General features: G+C 42.9%; 1 protein-coding gene across 1 annotated transcript in view; it reads left to right on the top strand.

Annotated features, from left to right (window-relative positions):
- Window positions 1-20,243, top strand: part of ADCY5 (adenylate cyclase 5) — a 1,577,350-nt gene that overhangs the window by 682,026 nt on the left and 875,081 nt on the right. The gene's annotated exons all lie outside the window — the stretch shown is intronic.

Genomic DNA, 20,243 nt, shown 5'->3' with positions numbered 1-20,243 from the left:
GTGACTGCATTTATTCATACCTGGGTGGCTTGGATGATATTTTACCCATCTAAAGCTGTACCACTGTGCCTGGAGTAGTAATAAACGTTTGTCATTTTTCAGCTTTGCATGGATGGGACTAGCTAATCGTATGCTTACAGACTTTGCTACAAAAATGTCAAAACACTTTGTCACCCTTCTAGCTCTTTGTGGATGACACTATGCTAATTCTATGCTTAAACTCTGCGAGAAAAAAAGATAGTTGAGGTGAGCAGTTTGAGAGTGCAAGTGGTGTTGTAGAGTATTCCATATAAATGAGCTGCTCACTCCACCTACAAATTGCGCACTACCTATAGTCCCCTACTCCCTTTTTTGTTTATACATACTTACATTAATATATTTGCTTTTCACTGAAAAAAACAAATGTTAAAGTAATGTTATAGTTAGGTTCTATGTTGGTTTGTAACATCAACAATTTGAACTGAAAAATACACATATATGTACTAGCTATAGTTAGCAGAGCTAACTATAACTTTACCTCCCATGCACTGCTTATGACCTCGCATATTACATCGCTAATGACTTGTTCTATGACATCACTGATGACATCTCAAATTACATCATTGATGACATCATCCGAGCTTGTTTTGCACACATTGCTCTATAAACTAGTATGGCATTAGAGGCCTGAAAATAAGTACACCATAGCTCAGAAGAATATGAAGCATCATTAATGCCATCACAGATGCAACTCCTTTGGGTGTAGCAAGCATGGGTTATGTGCAACATTGACATTATACTATACATTTCACAGGTAGCCTAGTTCACATGAAAAATCAACCACAGACATGGGCGTCCGCAGAGATTTTTCCAGGGGGGGGCAAAATGTGAACGTCATCACCATCCTCCGACATGATGTGTGCCAGGTGGGGCACAAGAAACACTGGGGCGCAGAACTGAGATAGACTCAATTAAATGCCAGGAATCCAGGATATGTGACTGACCCTGCCACAGGCCAACAAACACCACCTGTAGGGAAAACGCTAAACTTTCTGACAAGGCACTTTATCTCTGTCTGCTAGGTGTGCAGACTTCCGGGTCCTCGATCCAACACTAATCAAGGCTGTCTTCAGCACAATTCGATTTTTATCAGGATACTTTAAAACAGCCTATGATTAAAGCACCAGATTAAATATACTGTATGCACAGTGTATGTTAGGGATTATTTGTAGCACACATATTCACCAATATTGGCTTCTTGGTGCTAGAATTCATGATAACCTTTATCCAAAGTTAAAGCATAACGTCAAAGTTAGTAATAAAGAATGCAGCAATCGCACACGCTAGTGATTCGCCAATGGGTGCTCCCTTTACTAGAATTCCCTGGGCATTGCTAAATTTTACACACATTCAATTAATTTATACAAAATAAAATGTATAGGTCCAAATGTTAGCTATATTTTTGAAAAGAAACTTAAGAGTCCCTCTACGTGTAGTCAATGTCAAACTGACAACGTGCGCACGTTTAGGGATACAATAATGGCCAGCTCTCTTATGCAGAAGCCCAGCACCGTAAATGTGTGGCACATGCGGTGCCCGCAGCGGCGGCACATCACAGGTCCAGGGATGCTGAGTCTTACACAGTGGTCGAAGTGGTGAAAAAAAGTAGGGGAACAGTGGGCGGAGAATCAGAGGGTGGGAATAACCCAAGGATTGGATCTGTGGGTGGAGCCAGAGGTGTGGCCAGAATGCGCAGACATCCCAATTTTTAGTATTTGTTTGGCATTTCACTGCCCAGTTTAATCGACCAATGGATACACATGATTATTTAAGGTTATAATGAGTTATTGACATTAAAATATATTCACAAAGTGGGATATGCTTCTAATAATCACAGAATGTACCAAATACGATAAAATGTGGAAACACAAGCCATTTGTCTCCGAGCCATGGAGTTTCTGTCATCAGCACTTCTCCCTTTTCCCACAACAGCAGTTCAAACATGAATGGCAAAATATCCTAGTTTGCAAATGTTTTCTCTAAAATTATGGCTCTGCCATATTTGCCTCATAATGCAAGATCTGCTGCATGATCTAACCATTTAAACTAATAAATTGTTTGTAGCACAAACATATCAAAAGTTAATATAAACTGTGACGTGTGTTGCTGCGGAGTGGATGGCCTATTGTAAAGGTTAACTGGTCACCTTTCTCACTGCTGCGTTTGTATGTTACACTGGTACTAATAAGGCAAAATCTTTCCAGAGACTGTTAGAATGTGTACACACGTCAAAATAATAAAATATCTGAAAATATACTGCATTACGCTGCAGGCTTTTTTTTAATGCATAATTTAGTCAACACTACGGCATAATGTTGTCATCCTTTTCTACATAATTAATTCCAGTGGCCCCACAGCAGGCAGCACATGTTAAAAGTGCATGTGAATGAAGCAGGGAGACCTTGAAGTTTGCGAACTTAAGGGGTTATTAGGATTGCGGATTTTCCGCATCCTCTGGGCCGGCGGAAGCCACCGACGGCCCGGAGGATGCGGAAAAACCGCAGCGGACCCACCAAAGACCCACCGCCACATTAGGATGGCTGGTGGGTCCTGGTTTCCGTCCGCAGCTTTTCCGCCGCAGCTGACTTACAACCGCGGTGGAAAAGCTCTAATATGGTGACGGTGCCTGTCAGACACCGTCTCCCATATTAGGATGGCCTGTTTCAGATGCTTTTCCGCTGCGGGTTTTCCGCCATGGAAAAGCATGTGTAACTTCACTGCGGGGGCCCGTTGCGGGCCCCCTAGGTGAAGGGGGGTGGGTGGTGCATATGGGGGGTACCTATGGTACCCCCCTGCATTTGTATGCGGAAAGCGGCAGGCACCGCGCGGTGCCTGCCTCTTTCTGCATACAAATGCAACACCTGCATTTTTAACATTGCCGTGGGTGCAGCTTGAAGCCGCACCCGCCGCAATGGTAAAAATAGAGGATGTGACCGCCAGGGTGGCGGTCGCATCCTAATTGCACAGGAGGGAACTCCGCATGCCATGCGGAGGTTTCCTCCTGCTCTGGGGTCGCGGACGGACGCAAGTCCGTCCGCGATCCTAATGAGGCCCAAAGTTTGGTGTGCGTGCAAATCCTGCATTGCCAATCCCTGGTGAGTTGCAGCAACTACTGCTGAAACAAGGCCAATGGAGGTACCTATTGGTGAGGCAGACTGGCCTCAAGGGTAGGGCCAGCCATAGCACTGGTGGTGTCCTGTGCATTAATGTTTGTTAGTGCCCCCCAATGACCACCTCTGCCATGGATTCCCTCACTACCACCCTTTAACTGTGCCCTCCAAGTCTCCATAACCACTCTTTCTCAGATGCATTTAACTTGATTTACAGCGCCACTTATACCAGGGTGTCAGAGCACTTTACATCACACACATTACACAGAGACAATCAATATGTGTGCAAATCACTGTATAGAAAATGTTACATAAGACTAAGGACTACAAGGTGTAGGAGTCACATGACAACCATACTAGTAGCCGGGATAGTTTTATAGTGATTGGTCTGGAGAAACACAATACCCGGAATTTAAAACGTAATACCATGGTTGAGGGTTCTCCTTAATAATCAGAATTGATTTCTGTCCAAAAGAACACTTTTTGGGACATTAGGATAATCAAAGACGGGGGGGGGGGGGACATAACGCTCTAATTTATACCCTGCAGTTTGTATGCAGCTCTTAGATGACAGTTAATAGCTCACTGTTCTAAGTTAGAATTTTACCTTATAAACTGCAAGTAACAAAAGGATCTCTCTGACAAAAGCAGTAGTCCACTGACCTATTTACATTATGTGCACTTTGTGATCTGCATAGCGCATGTTCTTTGCAGCCGGTACATAAACCCTCTGAGCTACCTTTCCATGAGTCAAAACTTCCACTAGGCAAAATTCTGATCTCTCTCTAGGAAGAACATTAATCACCAGAGTCATCATGACATTTTTATTGTTGCCGAAAAGTGCTGGAGACCAGGAAGGAGGCAGCAAGCGTTTTTAAAACCATAATATACTTGCAAACATGATACCTCCACCTAAAGTCAGTACCCGGTGCGGTCACACTGGTTGCACGGCCCTAGAGCTGGCCCTTCTCAAGGGTACTGTGACCTCAGTGACTGTTGTTAAAGGGTGTGCTGCCTCATAGGCCTGCCCGCAAGACTGGAGGTGAACTTCAGTATGGATAGTGGTGGACAAGCCTTGAAGGTTAACCTACACTTGTCATGCTAGGGTCCACCTGCTTGTGCGAAAGACACCAAGACTTCTAAGGTGTTGCGAAGCCTTCTAAGGTCTAGCATGTGATTGTGCTCTTGCAGGAGAGTGGTCTGGTGGACTGGTTATTAAGGCTGAACTTGGTTCCCAGTTCCAAATTCAGCAGCTCTGACCATAGTGCCACATCCTCTCCCCCACTGAACACCGTACTGCCCCACTGAGAAAAACTCCCACTGTCTACAACTACAACCCAATTGTTACCCGGGCCACTATAAACACCTGGATGCAGCTCAGTTTAAATTACGCACTAGACAAGAGCAATATGCGGCCTACAAAAAAGAAAGTAACAAGATCCTGGAAAAAGCAAACACTTATAGGGAATGCAAAATTTAGCAAACCATGGGAAATGTAAGCAGGAACAACATGGTTACCTTAATGCTTTTACACTCACTATTCAGAAATCAGTGAGTGCTTTTGCCTGAAAAGTTAAGGACACGACTACAGGGCCCTGAATGGACCCATTTAAATGGCCATTGCTTATATCCTTACAAAACGTAAGCAGTATGATAAAAAGACCACATCCCTGGACGCAGAGCCGCAGCACACATTTTGTTTTCCAATCCACACATTGCAGTACCTCCAGGATTGGTGCACTAGTTTCAAGTCCAGGGAAAACAAAGACAAGAAAACCAAATTAGCGCTTCACTGGCGAACTCTGTAAAAGTGGCGCTAATGTGTTTCAGTGTGAATAAAATCAGTTTTGCCTAGTTTGCTACCACTCTGTCTTACTTTACTTAGTTATTTATCTATTTTTCATATTTTTAGCCTTTTATTCTAAATGCTGCACTTTGGAATTAAAATGCAACATTTACAGCAAAAGCGTCTCTTTTTTGGATCCATTTCACAAGGAAGCAAATACAAGAAAGGAGAGGAAAGAGAGTGAGAACCCCATATTGAAGTCATGGTTTTCATGGGCGTCCGCAGGGGGGGGCAAGGAGGGTCGCTCCGGGGGGGGGCAAGCGCCCCTCCTTGCCCCCCCCCTGCGGACGCCCATGACCACAGATATATGAGAAACCCTCATTCCACATAGTGTTCAATCTGTATACAACTGTTCAGAGAAAACCAAGTTTCTCAAGATACGTAACATATGTTCCTAAGTGAATGCCCTACAGCTTTTATCTATATGAAACACCTCACAGTCATGGAGCCTAGATTGAGAAATTAGGTTGATATGATTAGAAAAGTGGGTTTAGCGTTTACTTCATAGAGAGAATTTACTTTGTACTACAATGTTTACAGACAGTGAAACTCTCATGAGAAATACACCACTGAGTTTTAAAAAGTATCTACTAAGAACAGTGTACACTCTATGCAACCCTTGTAAAAAAAGACACAATTCACTTAAAATACCCAAGGTCTGAAGGTGCTAAAGAGTATACTACCTGCAGCCTTCATACTGGAGTGAAAACTTTACAGTTAGCCCATTTTCTGAAGCAAAAGAAGCACATGTACATAAATTAGTACCTGGTGCACACAGTCTATCATGTTATGTGGAAACTGTTATGTTGAAACAATTCTGTCTATTAGCTCAAGGCTGTTTACAATACGTAGGGCCGATTAGGAGTCTGGAGATCCATGGCCCACCAGACTCTTAGGAGCGCGCTGCAGTGGCGGCCTCCTGACCACCCTATTAGAAATTGGGTGGTCGGACCGCCAAAGCCTGCTACAGCTGCCAGAGAACCACTGTTCCCTGGTGGTGTTGCAATGGTGTAGAGGCATCTATATGCTTGATGGTACCGCCCTGATCCAGCCAAGCATGTTAGCAATTTGCTCTCTGCCAGAGTTTTCATGGTTGCGGTTCCTCCTCCATGAAAACCCTAGCGTAGAAAAAACTAAGTGGGCCCTACAAGGCCCCCTGATACCTCTGCGCCCTGTGAATGCACACAGAGGGGCACAACATTTCCCCCCCTGTGTACATGCACACCAGTTCCTGGACAGCATGGACTTTTCAGTCCACGCCATGCAGGAACTGTTTCTTGCGTTCCCATTGCGGTGCCCATTTTTAGAGGCACAGCAGCGGAAATGCCCAAATAAAGCTCGCTAGACAGGAGGAAACTTCTAAATTGGCAGGTGCCCGACCATGGCTTTGACGGTGCAGCGATGGAGCAAACCCGGCGCCACTCTGCCAAAGTCGTATTTGGGTCCTAAGTATCTACTACGTAGCAAATTTGCCCTATTAGAAACTTTTTCTGCAGAACCGAAAAACTAGTAGTGAACATGTTAAAGACATGTCGTTGACTGTCACCTGCACACAGAGTTACTCTTCAATAGAAATATTTATCACATGTTTAATACCTCTACATATGTATAATGCATTAGGAGCACATATTTTTTATAAACACATCCATTGGCTGGACACAGGCTGTACAAAATTAGTTAGAGAAGTGATATGGTAGCTACTTTCCACTATGTAAACACTAACACAAACTAGCTCACTTATTGGCTGATGTCATATGTGATGTCATCAACAAAGTAATTTGAGATGTCATCAGTGATGTCATAAATGATGTCTTAGAATATTTCATGAGTAAGTAATATGCAAGGTGATGAGCAGTGCAGGCGGGGGGTGCAAGTTATAGTTAGTTCTGGTAAGGGACCCCACTCCATAGGGTCTTTTTACTTTTTTAAAAGAGAGAGGGTGGCAACATGGCACACACCCGAGACTAATGGGGCACCGGGGACCTCATCCCAATGGGCTGCATTTTTTAAATGTGGGTTCTCCAGTGCCCACCAAGGGCACCCACCATGCATAACATTGGGGGCAGCGAGGAGAGCCAATGGGCCCCTGCAGCCCCAGCCGGCTCCCCACATGCTGCGGGAGCCTGTATTGCTTCTGCCCACAGGGAGCAGCCATTTATACTGCTCCCTCTAGGTGGGAGTAATCTGTTGATCTGTTTCCTGTCAGCATCATTGCAGGCAGGGAAACAGATCTCAAGTCTGCTCCCAGTCAGTAGGACTTCAGTAGTAGTTCAGTAGGTTTTTATTAGAAATGAGGTTAAAAAATATCTGCATATCTGGATGGTTGGATCCATGGGAGTTCCGCAAGACTCTCGCGGAAGAGGTAATTTAAAAATAGAGTGTTTTTATTGGCCCCGGGATTATTTTTTCACTTGGGCCAATTTGCTTCCATGGAGTAAATGTAAATGTAAATGTCAAGGTATTTGTAGAGCGCACTGTCACCAAGCGGTTTCCTGGCGCTATTACTCATACTGCTGTGGAACCCTTCCTGGCTTTCCCTGTGAAGTGTCCACTCCTGGGCACCCCCAGGGTGAAGCCAGGCATCCTAGCGCTATTGGGGCCGGTGTGGAGGTTAAGCAAGCTATTGCCCAGAGTTGCAGCGTGGGGCCCATGATTAGAATAAGCACGAGGCGAGAATTGTCAGGTCCGAGGAAGTTGAGCCCAAGACCCGCCAAGGCGGGAATTGAACCCTTGTCCCGAGCCAGAACTCTGCATCAGGGTCTGCCGCTCTAACCATTGAGCCACACTCCTCCACAGTCAGACTCCTGTGGGAGGGAGTCATCTGATTGATGAGACCACCACTGGGTAATGAGGTAGGTAGTTATAGTTAGAACCTAGTTTCCATAGGAAAAGCATTTTTTGATTTGCTAATAACTTTGGTGTTTGACAAATCTTCGCAAAATTAAAAAATAAAAAAGGTCTATCCAGGTCAGCTCCTATCCTGAAAAATTGGGGTGATTCGTCAAGCGGGGGCTGAGAAAAAAGAGGGGTCCCAAAAAGTGTTTTCTCCATGTTAATTTCCATAGGGAACTTTAGCCAAGCCTACAGCCCGAACTGCTGAACGGAATTACACCAAAATTGGCAGAAAGGTAGTTCTTGGCTCAGAAAGCGACCTTCTTTAAAATGGTGTAAATCTGTTCAGTAGTTGCTGAGAGAATCAAAAAATAAAAATATTGATATCTAGTGGCGCGGTGGGTTCGCGAACGCTCCCGACCACCAGCTCCATTCTAATTGGTTGCCAACACTCCAAAACAGGAAATGTTGGCAGGCATCTTGTGACTCGGTAGAACTGAGTCACAAGAAAACAGTAAAAAAAAGTGAAAAATGAAGGAAAGGGTGCACAGTAGAAACACCCTGACCCCCTAGGCCTGCTCAGGGGGTCCCACAAGGACCCCCGATTTTTTTTTTTTTTAAACATCCAAATGCTCGGTAGGTGCGCGAATCCGGATTAATTTATTTAAAAAAATTGTAGCTGGGGCTCCCCCACTTAATTTAAATGAGCCCCCAGGTGGGCCAGGTCACGGGGCAATCGAATAATCATACCGCCACCTCCTCGGCGCTAAGTAAATTAGGACAGGAGGGCACATAGCACTACTGCAGCCCCGGGGACTACCACCATCCCGGGGCATTGAAAATAGAGGGAGGGGGCCCGCACAGCCCCCCTCCTGGAGTGCTTGATGGCCCTGGGGACCGCCACCCCCCAGGGCCGGCTCCTGCAATGTCCCGGGGTGTCCACCCCAGGACATTGCCGTTTGCTATGACAGGGCGGGAGCATGGCTTCCACCCTGTGATAGTAAACCCTTGTTTGCTTTGTTGAGGCGAGAGGAGGAAACTCTCCTCTCACTTCAATAAAGGAATTGAGAATTGCTTTTGGGCAAGTGAAGCTGCATGTTAGCAGCTCCCGTTGCCCAAAAGCAATGTCGGCTCCCGCAGGAGGCGGGGAGCCGGCGGGACCATGGGGCATTGAGGCCCTCCCCACGGTCCCCAACAGAGAAGCCAGGCCCTGGGGATGGGGTCCCCAGGGCCAGAAGTGGCCTGGGAGTGGCACCATGCAGCCCCCTCCCCTTTAAAAAAAAATAATTAAATTTGTAGATGTGCCATGCCTTGGGGGATGGGGTCCCTGAAGCGAATATAAATTAATGAACGTGAACGTTTTCTTTTTCTCAAAAAAGTTTGGAGTTGCGACCCTGGCGCGGCCCCCTAGGGTGAATACAAAGGCTGCGCGGCTTCAGAGCAGGTCCCTAGTGTGAACGCAATGGGTGCGCAGCACTCGAGTGCTTCTCATGTCCTTAAAACACAGTAGGGCATATTCTCAAGGACACATCACCAAGTTAGCAGCACTTTATCGCAGCCAAAATGGTGATAAATTTAACGCACCATTCACAAGCTGGTGCAAACAGCCCATATCATCAGTTTACCAGTGAAAGCAGCCTGAAAAAAACATTGTCACGGATGACCCCAGCAAATATCGCTAATAAGATGCAGGGTAGGCGTTCCGTGGAAAAAGCAGCAAACACACCACTTCGCAACTTTCTCAATGACCAGCAAGATCGGCGAAAAGAACACAAAATAGGTGATAAGGTGCGTTAGCACCAAGAAGTTTACACTTGCTCTGACCTCGTGTAAAGTCGAACTACAACCTGCAACGTCAAAGGGAGCCCAGCCCACAGCTACACCTGAACGAAAAAAGATGCCATGGAGCCAACAATCATGCAGCTCGGACACCCAAGAGTGCCCCGCCACCCCCCGCCACCACCCCCTTATCTGCCACCCCCCCTGACTCCCGACAAACAAATGTGACAACAAACCTCCGAAATATGGAACGTAACAAACCGGCTGATGTTGCACAATTATAACAATCAAGATGCATGTGAGGTTGGACAAATGAGAATCACAGTCATCTATGGATTTACATATAAAACATTTTATTGAAACAAAATAACAAAATCAAAGCAGGTACAGCCATGGCGTGTCATCCCTCGACAATCTGTGAATGATAGCCTGCAAGACAAAAAGCAAGATACGATTGTGTGTCATGCACCCATCAAAGGAGAGAGAGAGAGAGAGAGAAAGAGAGAAAGAGCGAGAGAGAGAGGAGAGAAAGTGTGAGAGAGAGGCAGAGAGAGAGAAAGAGTGTGAGAGAGAGGAAGAGAGAGAAAAATAGAAAGAGTGTGAGAGAGAGTAAGGAAGAGATGAATAGGGAGTGAGTGCCGACACTGAGGACAAAACCCGTCATGGGAGAGAATGGAAATGGCCTTCAGCACATGCGTCCTGCCCTTTTTATTGGCAGGGTCACAACGCCTGTGCTGCATGGGTGTGGTGTGGGTGTAAACCAGCCGTGAGGGAGTGACTGTGGCATGCTGACAACTAGACCTGTGATCCGCAGAACACTACAGGGAAGACCTGGGACATGTAACGTTGTTGTTCCTTCCCTGTAAGCGTAAGCAGGGTGGGCTGGCTGAAACGCGCATCCTTCACGACTTCTCCAATATGGCGGTTTAAAACCGCGCACCCACTGAGATAGGTACACGATGGGTGTGCGACTCCACTTTTTTCTCAACAAAAATATATATATTAGTATTTATTAAAAAAAGAAGACATATACTTTTAATAACACTATTTTTAGGATATTAAAGTTACAAAATATCACAAAAAAATATCACAAAAAAATGGAAAGTTACTGAAAAGACCATAGGTTTAATGAAAATTATAATTCGAAATTAGCATTTAAAAAAACCTTTGAAATTCCCAAAAAAAACATAGGTTTCAAGAACGTTATAGTTAGAAATGAGCATTTTAAAAACCTTAGAAATTCACTGAAAAAACCTTTGGTTTCAGGGACGTTATGGTTAGAAATTAGCATTTAAAAAAACCTTAGAAATTCACTGAGAAAACATAGGTTTCAGGGATGTTATAGTTAGTTAGACATTTCACTCGTACAAAACAATAGAAATTCTGCCGTTATAGTTAGTTCAGCTAACTATAACTCACTACTGATGACATCACATAATACAGCATTCATGACATGGTCAGTGACATCACTGATGACATCACTGATGACATCTCAAATTGTATCACCGATGACATCATCCACATGATGATCTGATGCACCCCCTCATACCCTAATATAACCTTTGATACACCCACTCTAAAATACAGACTACCATTTTCGAAACCATAGACACACCAATACCAGTTAGTACAAATCCACTCACTAATTCCTATGTCTACACACACATCCACTCATTCAACCATACAGTCACTCATACATGCAGTCAACCATCAATACAACACTATCATATGCACTCACAGATCTATACAGACACTCACACACTGCCACTCATCCATAGAGTTACTCACACAACTAGTCAGTCATGCAAACAATCAATCGCACTCCCATCTAATCACCTATACACTTATACACACACCACTTATTCATACAGATAATAACACATACTTACTCTCTTAAACTCTCTTAAACAATCAATGATAGAAGCACACAATCATCCATACAGCCACTCTCACAATCACTCACTCTCATGCATAGTCCTTTATTTACTCCAACACTCCATAGTTTCTATTGGCCGTCCCAAAACGAGTATCTACCTTTGCTTGTCACGCAGAGTTGGGAATGCCCCACATTGAGGATTTGGCTAAGATTGAACCTGTACTTCTCTGGCGCCGTATCTGGGTGTCAACAAAAAACACTTTCACTAAAGAGATTGTTGCAGACTGCATGACACTGGACCACGTCGAAAAAATAGACTGGCTAAGATACGTAAAAAATCTTCTTACTGACTTAGGGATGGCTGAGTACTACTCCAACCCCGCAACAATTGCTGAAATCTCAAAGAAAGAGCTAAAGGCAAGGGCGTTGAGCCATATTGAAGAGTTACGTATCACCTTAGAGATCAAGAAACCATCAGTACAACATTCTTTAGTGGTTATGACTACATTGGAAATAGAACCCTATCTAACATATGTTGATTCACAATTTGAGCGCTTTCTATTAGCAAGATTCAGGCTGAATATTTTTCACAGGGTTGTAGCCTTTCCTAATAGAAATAGTTGGGAAGAAAACTTAACGGTATGTCCGTGTGATGAAACATCCTAACAGTCAACGATTCACACCGTACTGTTTTGCAAGTACTATTCCGCACATCGCAAGCTCTGGCTAATCCCCCTGTTGAGAACTTTAGGTCTCAGAAAATGTCGTCCTGCCATGTTGTGGTTGCAATTCTTAAGCTCCGAATATATATGTAAAACTGTGAGTACTTTTTTAAAATGTATTTTTAAACACAGAGTAAATCTTTAATACAACAATGTCTGATCATTTGGACTAAGGAACAACGATACCAATTCTAAATGAATTTATATTAAATTTGTACCAGTTTTGTTAAAATGTATTTTAAATGATCTAATGCAAGATGTAAATACTTTTATGGTTCTTCATGTAAATTGAAACCAAATAAAGATTTTACTTACTTACTTACTTACTCCAACACTCACAAAGACTGCCTTTTACAAATGCAGTTACTCACACTTATACAACAGAGACGTCCATTCACCCAACAACACACCCATACACACACTCATCCACCCATACAGCCCTTCACAGATGTACTCTTGAACCCATACACCAGGTGAATCACCCACTCACACATCTATGCACAGAGTCACACACCCCCACCCACCCACACAGACACTGAGGCACCCATACAGATACTTTGACAACCAATCAATAACCCATATAAACCCTCATGTAGCTACTCACCAATCCATGCAGCTGCTTACACACCAACTGACAGACTGATGCAGACATTTACACAGTTTAGTCACTAACCCATGCATTCAATCAGACATGTTTAATCACTCACTTATACAGTCAGTCACGCACCTACTAAATCATATATTCAGACACTCAAACACCCACCCATACTTCAATACACATTCCCATATATATTTATAAAAAACATATGTAAACTTTACAGAAACACAGTCACTGAATGATGTCATCAGTGATGTCATTTGAGATGTCATCAGTGATGTCATCTGTGATGTCACTGACCATGTCTTGAATGATGTAATATGCGATGTTCATCAGCAGTGCATTGCAACAGCATGAGTTATAGTTAGCTGAACTAACTATAACAGCGGAATTTCTATGGTTTCGTACGAGTGAAATGTCCAACTAACCATAAAGTCCCTGAAACCTATGGTTTTTCAGTAAAAATATATATATACATATATATATATATATATATATATATATATATATATATATATATATATATATATATATATATATATATATATATATATATATATATATATATATATATATATTTATTCATCCATCCTCTAGTAATTGGTTTGAAATTTATCTCATCTCACATATATCTTCTCCATCGTATTAGGGTACATCCGTTCATCCACCTTTGAGTCAGACAACTTTCCATCACAGTCTGATTACCTAGTGTTCTGGTTAGAAAGAACCAGCAGCACTCTCACCTTTGATGGTGCTTTGTTGTAATAGTGATTTCAAGGGTTGGCGCTGGGCTGGGTAAAGTCTAGGGGTAGCCAAAACATATACTGTATGCTTCAGTCTTGTTCTGATTGGGCAAGTCTCCAACCAACATCTTGGCTGTTATCACCATTGCCAATCAAGAAAGAGAGGCCACAGTAGATGAATGCACAAGTAATCAAAACTATTCTCTTGTATGATAGAGATGATCAGTTTAGCCCAACGCTTAGACATTGGTGGACTGTATGGAAATAGGTGCACAACTAATGACTGCTATACGTATGGTAAACCAAATGAATAAAACAGACCAGAGGCTCAGTCCATGAGGGGATATTCAGTCAGAAACAGCTAATTGGAACTCTGATGTCTGTTTCGAAAGTGCTGTGGATGACTCATTTCTAAATTAATGAGCTATATTTAAATCCATCTTAGAAAGTGCTTTGAAATGATGAATAAAAATAAGTCTGCCCAAGCCAAACACAAAATTAGATTTGGCTGTACGTACTCATCCGCTAACAAAGAAATATGCTCCTTGGTAGCTAGGAAACTAGACAGCAAACACGCGTGAGAAGAAAGACCAACTAATTTAAGTGCCCAGGAGAATAGATCTAAATACCCAGAAAATCCAATAACTGATGAGCAAAGGAAAATGCAGACCCATGATGTGTATGAGAATCGAGAGAAAAAACAGAACATTCTGAATGGTAGTATGTTAGAAAGCTAGAACAGAGGAAACACAAACAATATCAAGCAGTAACGTACATGGGTGTACAGACATATTGACATATCAAGGAGCATACATGTATGCAACTACATTGGTTGATCTAAGAAAATGATAAGATATATATGTGTGGTATTTAGTGTCAGAGATTAAAATTAGAAAGTGAATGTAGAACTGAAAAGTGTAATGTGTGGGACAGACTTGTTTAGAATGTAAAAACGGATATGCATACTTAAATTGAGGGGAAAGTTCTGGTGTTTCCAGTTGTGTATCACTGGTTGGTGGATGAGACGCTGATGATGATTAAACGTACCTATTCCACCATCTATGAAATGTGTGCTCCTAATGTCATATTTTCTTTTTGGGAAGCTTATTACTGGCAACAAATATCAGGAGCGTCTCCACACCATCACTGACGTTTCTGATGTATAAAAACTGTTATACTTGTTTTCCTCTGCTTGCACTCATCGACGTCCATAAGAACTGTACCTCAATTTGTGGTGTTGTAGATTCTTCAAATAGTTTGTGCAGTGGTGGCTGGCATTTATTGATGGAGGGGAGCGGGCAAATGGGTGGGTGCATGTGCGGGCAAAGAAAATTAAAAATAAATTAAAAACAGAAAACACTTACCTGATCCTGGGTTATGATGTTCTCCTCACTCTAACCTCTTCTGCTGGGACTGCAGTGTCAGCCCCAGCAAACTACCGCAATCAATCAATCATGGCTTGCTCATGGTCTAATAATCAGCATGTGAACAGCACCCTGATTGGTGGTAGCAGCCTGTCTCGGCGGTCCCATGGGCAGTGGATGACTGCACTTGCTCTCAAGCTAGCTTTCTTTAGACAGCTGGGTTGAGAGGTATAAAGTGCACATGTCAGGCTGGCCATTGCAAGATGGTCAGCCAAATAGACATGCACACTTAGAACGAGGCAGCCCTATGCTCACCACTCCTCCCTGCTGTCACTCAGCAGTCCCTGCCCCATCTTCACACTCTGTTCAGGACGGTACGATGAAAAATAAAATGGTAATGAATTACCATGTTATTTTCCAAGTCTGAGGCTTTGGGGGTCACTTAAGTGGGATGATGCCCCTCTACGCCAGTGGAGGAGCCACTTCTGAGTCTGTGGCCTTGTTCCTGTGTAATGTGGATGCAGTTTAACTGTTGTCAAGGTCAAGCACTTTCCATTAGCCTGGGGCCAGCATTCGTAATTGCAACTCTGTCTGACATGTCTTATGTGTAGGGCTATTGTCAATCAAGGTCAAGTATTCTCTTTGCCTGGATTCTTCAGACCTTACTATGGCCCTGTTTTACGTAGTGACATTTGTCTCTTTGTATTTTTGGCCTGCTGGAGCTGCCCTAAATCATTGGTGGGAGTGCACAATTCTATTTTACTTACATGTGTGTGCCTTTCTTTGTTCACAAATGTCTCAAAGATCCATGTTCCTGGATAATATCTCCATTGCAGTAGCACTAGCACTTCTGTTTCTGTGATGTTCCGCTGGTGTGAGCTGTTGGCTATTAAGCTTCCTTGTAGGATTTTAGTGGATATTCCTGACATCAATTTCACTGATATGATTTTACTGTTTAAAATAGTTCCTTCTGTTGAATACTTCTTGGGTATTTCTTGATCTCCATCTTCACCTTATGTGATATTTCTGATATTTTGACTCCAATTTCTAAACTTTGGAATACTTTCAAGTTTTTAATATTCCTTGATTTTACCAGTGTCACCTGATTCAAATTGATGTAAACATTTCTTAGGTCTTAATTTGGAACCATGGGTTGTGTATTTGTGTCCTGTTTGGCGTGTGCCTCTTAAGAAACAATAAGTAGAATGTTACCAATCAGTCATTTTTTAGACTCCCCCAGTTAAATAAAAATGAAAAGAAGTTTGTTGTAATGGCGTAGCCAGGGAGACATCATGTCATGGGGTTGTCATAGTGCTTCATGGAATCTTGGTGATTCCAGCGGATTTATTTTTCAGTCAGAAGTGAGCAGGCAAGGGAGCCTCACATATGCGTCTGCAGGAAGAAATAAAGCTTGTGAGAAAGAACTATATGACTACATTTCATTACTACATTTTGGCGACGATTGCCTTTTCAGCTCCCTGCAGTCACAGTGAGGTTAACTCCAGTGTGTAGGTGCCTCAGTCGAGTACTTCCTGTGCTGCTTACAACTGTGCAATGGAGGGTATAATTCACCACAACTGGTGGCATGAGTACTTTTTCAGTGATGCGCTGCTGTTATTTGCCAAATTTAAAGTGTGTATGAGGGCTATGGATGGTTTAAGGTATGCTGCTTATAGGAAGATTTACTAAATGCGTTAGGTAAGGAGGGACAGCATGTTTTTAAGTTTTTACCAAAGGTAAGGGGTGCAGATGGTGAGGCAAAGAAGGATGTATACATGGAAGCAAAAAAAGGTTGGAAAAATATTATGGAAAACAAGTGAATGTAGTCATGACGTGTCAAAAATGTTACACTCAACCACGGAAAACTCAAGAGTCAGTGGATCAATTGATGACAAGGTTAAGAGAATTGACCTTGAAGTGTTACTTTGGTACAGTGACTGATCAGATGATGAGAGATCAATGCAAGAATAATAGACGATGCAAGAAAGATTATGGACTGCAAGGAATCCAACTTTAAAGGAGGCAATTGTTATTGCAAAAATATTTGAATCTGATACATGCATGAAGGAAATGCAGCAGTTGGAAAACAAGCGTGAGGAAGATGTTAATGTAGTTATTAAAAGAGAATTGTTGACATAGAGAGACGTTAAGGAAAGTTGAGTATGGAAGGCAAACAAGTAGTGGAGATGATAAAGAAGATAGTGAGTAGTGGTGGCAAACCTGGATGTAAGGGGTGCTACAGATGTGGGAGTATGGGACATGCTACTGAGTTTAGAGGGTGTTTTGCATGGGACAAAGATTGTCTCAAATGTGCGGAAATGTCACTTAGCAGAGTGTATAAAGGTATGTTTAGGAATTGGGTGGCCTATGTTGGAGGAGGATATTATTCAGGACATAGAACTATGTTCCGAGAATGAAGAAGCAATGAGAATGCGTAGACCAAGGGCGGGATTCTTGGTGAATGAGATGCCAATTGATTTGATGGTGGATCGAGGATCAATGTACACAATAATTCCCAAGGACATTTTTGAGGAAAAATGGTCCAATACCAAATTACAGCAGAGCGACGTTCAACCCAAAGATTATAGCGGGGAGAGCATAAAATATAGTAGGTCTCATGTATTCTGAGTTGGAATTCAAGGGAAGGAAGGCATTGGGACTGTATATGTCCCAAAAGGGGATCCAGCAATTTTAGGCTGTGTACAGCAGTATGATCTACATATTGTTTTGGGCCCCAAATCAAGCGAACAGGTATTAACTGTACAGAAATACAAAGGTTCTGAAGTCCTTTTGGAGAAGTTTTCAAATGGGTTTAAACACCAAATAAGCATGCTAAAGGGCTATGTCCATGAAATAAAGTTGAAGTGGGGGCAAAACCTGTCATACATGGAGTCAGGAGAATTCCTATTGTAGTACGAAGAGAAGTTAACAAAATATTGGAGGAAATGCAAAGAGAGGGTGTAATTGAACGGGTGGAAGCATCAGAATGGCTCTCTCCGGTGGCACTTACAAAGAAAGGGGATGGCTGATTCAGATTATGTATAGATTTAAGAGCATTAAATCAATGCATAGTGATGGATAGTTTCCCTTTACCTAATATCTCAGAAATAGTGTTATTGTTGAACAATGTGATTTTTTTCACAAGACTGGGTTTAAAGTCAGTGTATCATAAGAACAAGTTACATTCTAAGTCCAAGAGATATACAGCATTCATATCAATGGATGGCGTATTTCAATTGAAAAGACTGCCTTTTGGACTGGCACCAGCATCAAGTGTACTCCAACGTACGAGGCACAAGTTGTTTGGTGATGCCCACAACGTTCATCTTAACTAGGACGACATTTTTATTTTTGACATTTCAGAAGAAGACAATAACAGAGCATTAGTGAAGGTTTAAAAAGTATTGAGTGAAGCAGGTTTAACATTATGAAAGGAGAAATTACAATTATTTTTTGAGAAATTGAGTATCTAGGATACAAAATCTCTGAACATGGCCTGAAACCAAAAGATTTTGTGAGGTCCATATGTTTAGCTCCTACCCCTGAAGGGAAAGACCAACTATGATCATTCATGGGGTTAATTGAATATTATGCAAAGTTTGAAGAAAACTTTGTAGGTAAAAACAAAATATTAAGGGAGTTGTTAAGGAAAGGGAGTGAGTTTGAGTGGCTTGACAGCCATGAACATGCATTTGGGAGGATGAAAAATGAAATAGCCAATGCGGACATTTTAATCCCTTTTGAACCAAAGAATAGAAGCATTTTGCCAGTCAATGCCAGTGCCCATGGTATATGTGCGGTGTTGTCTCAAGTGAATGGTGAAGTGGATACGCCATTGGCTTTTGTGTCTAGGACTCTAAGACAAACAGAACACATACTATACTGTTATTGAAAGAGAGGCCTTGGCAGCTGCATGGGGAGTAGGATTCTTCCGCACATATTTATGGGGAGTGCATTTTACTTTAAGGACTGATCACAAGCCCTTAGTCAAAGTGTTAGGACCAGGGGTTGTGGATAAGGTGTCGGTCAGGGTGGCACGTTTTGCGTCGAGATTGCAAGAGTACAGATATGAATTAGAGTATGTGGCTGGATGGAAAAATGTACAGGCAGATTGATTATCGAGGTTGCCATTGAAAGTGGTAGATAAAAGTGAAATCGAGAGAGAGGTGGTTTGTGTTGTAATGAGTGCAGAGCATGCAATGGAAGGGGACTTTGAGGCAGTAACCCATAAGGAATGGGAAGCAGCAGTCAAAGAGGATGACACTTTCAAGGATTTGGTGAGCAGTATTCTTGAAGGATGGAAGCGAGAAGGGAATATCAGACCTTCCATGAGAGGTTTTGTAAAGGTTCCGGAAGAACTGAGTGAAGGGAATAATGATGTGTTGGTATTAAGAGGGGAGAGGTATATGCCTCCAGAGAGAGTAAGGAAGAAGGTAACCAGCTTAGCTCATGAAGGTCATTTGGGACTATCATTAGCAAAAAAGATTGAAGGAAATATTTTGCTGGCCTTGAATAGATTGGGATGTGAAGGATTGGATGGAGGAATGTGCTTTGTGTAGAGAGAATGAGAAACGTTTAAAGGTGGGAGGTGAATGAACAGGTTCAGTGGGTGAGGCAAGTGGAGCATGGGCTAAGATATGTTTGGATTGCATTGGTCCCATAGATTATGTGGGTGAGGGGAGCGGGTTTACTATGGTGGTTGTGGATGTTCTTTCAAGGTGGATGGTGGATGAATTCCTGAAGAACATCATAACAGAGAGTACCATGAGATTTTTGTAACAGTTGTTCATGAGAAAGGGGTGTTCAGTCATAACAGACAATGGAAGCCAAGTTACGTCTAGGGTACAAAAGGGGGTGGTGATGGACGGAGCATCTGAATCAAACACTCACACCCAGTCAAAAGTTCTGGGTTTAATCCATCACCGTTCTTTAGCCCACTCTGCCACCCCAGTTCAGACATGGGTATATGCAAATCAGTCTGACCCTGTGCCTCATGGGAACAGTCCAGCCCGAACTGCCAAGCCATGTCTTCCCTGGACCGGAAACAAGCTTCCGAGGACTGGTTTCTGGCATTCCAGCCGTCTTCAGGCCGGCTTGCTTGAATCCAGTGGCAAAGTGAGCAAGGGACTCACGTCTGAGCATACCCTGCCACACTTATGGCGGCCAAAAGCGGTACAAAAGGGGGTGGTGATGGACGGAGCATCTGAATCAATCAAACACTCACACCCAGTCAAAAGATCTGGGTTTAATCTATCACCGTTCTTTAGCCCACTCTGCCACCCCAGTTCAGACATGGCTATATGCAAATCAGTATGACCCTGTGCCTCATGGGAA

This window comes from Lissotriton vulgaris, chromosome 2_1, assembly GCF_964263255.1.
Source record: "Lissotriton vulgaris chromosome 2_1, aLisVul1.2, whole genome shotgun sequence".
In the NCBI taxonomy this organism is placed as follows: Eukaryota; Metazoa; Chordata; class Amphibia; order Caudata; family Salamandridae; genus Lissotriton; species Lissotriton vulgaris.
This window is presented reverse-complemented; position numbering and strand designations above follow the sequence as displayed.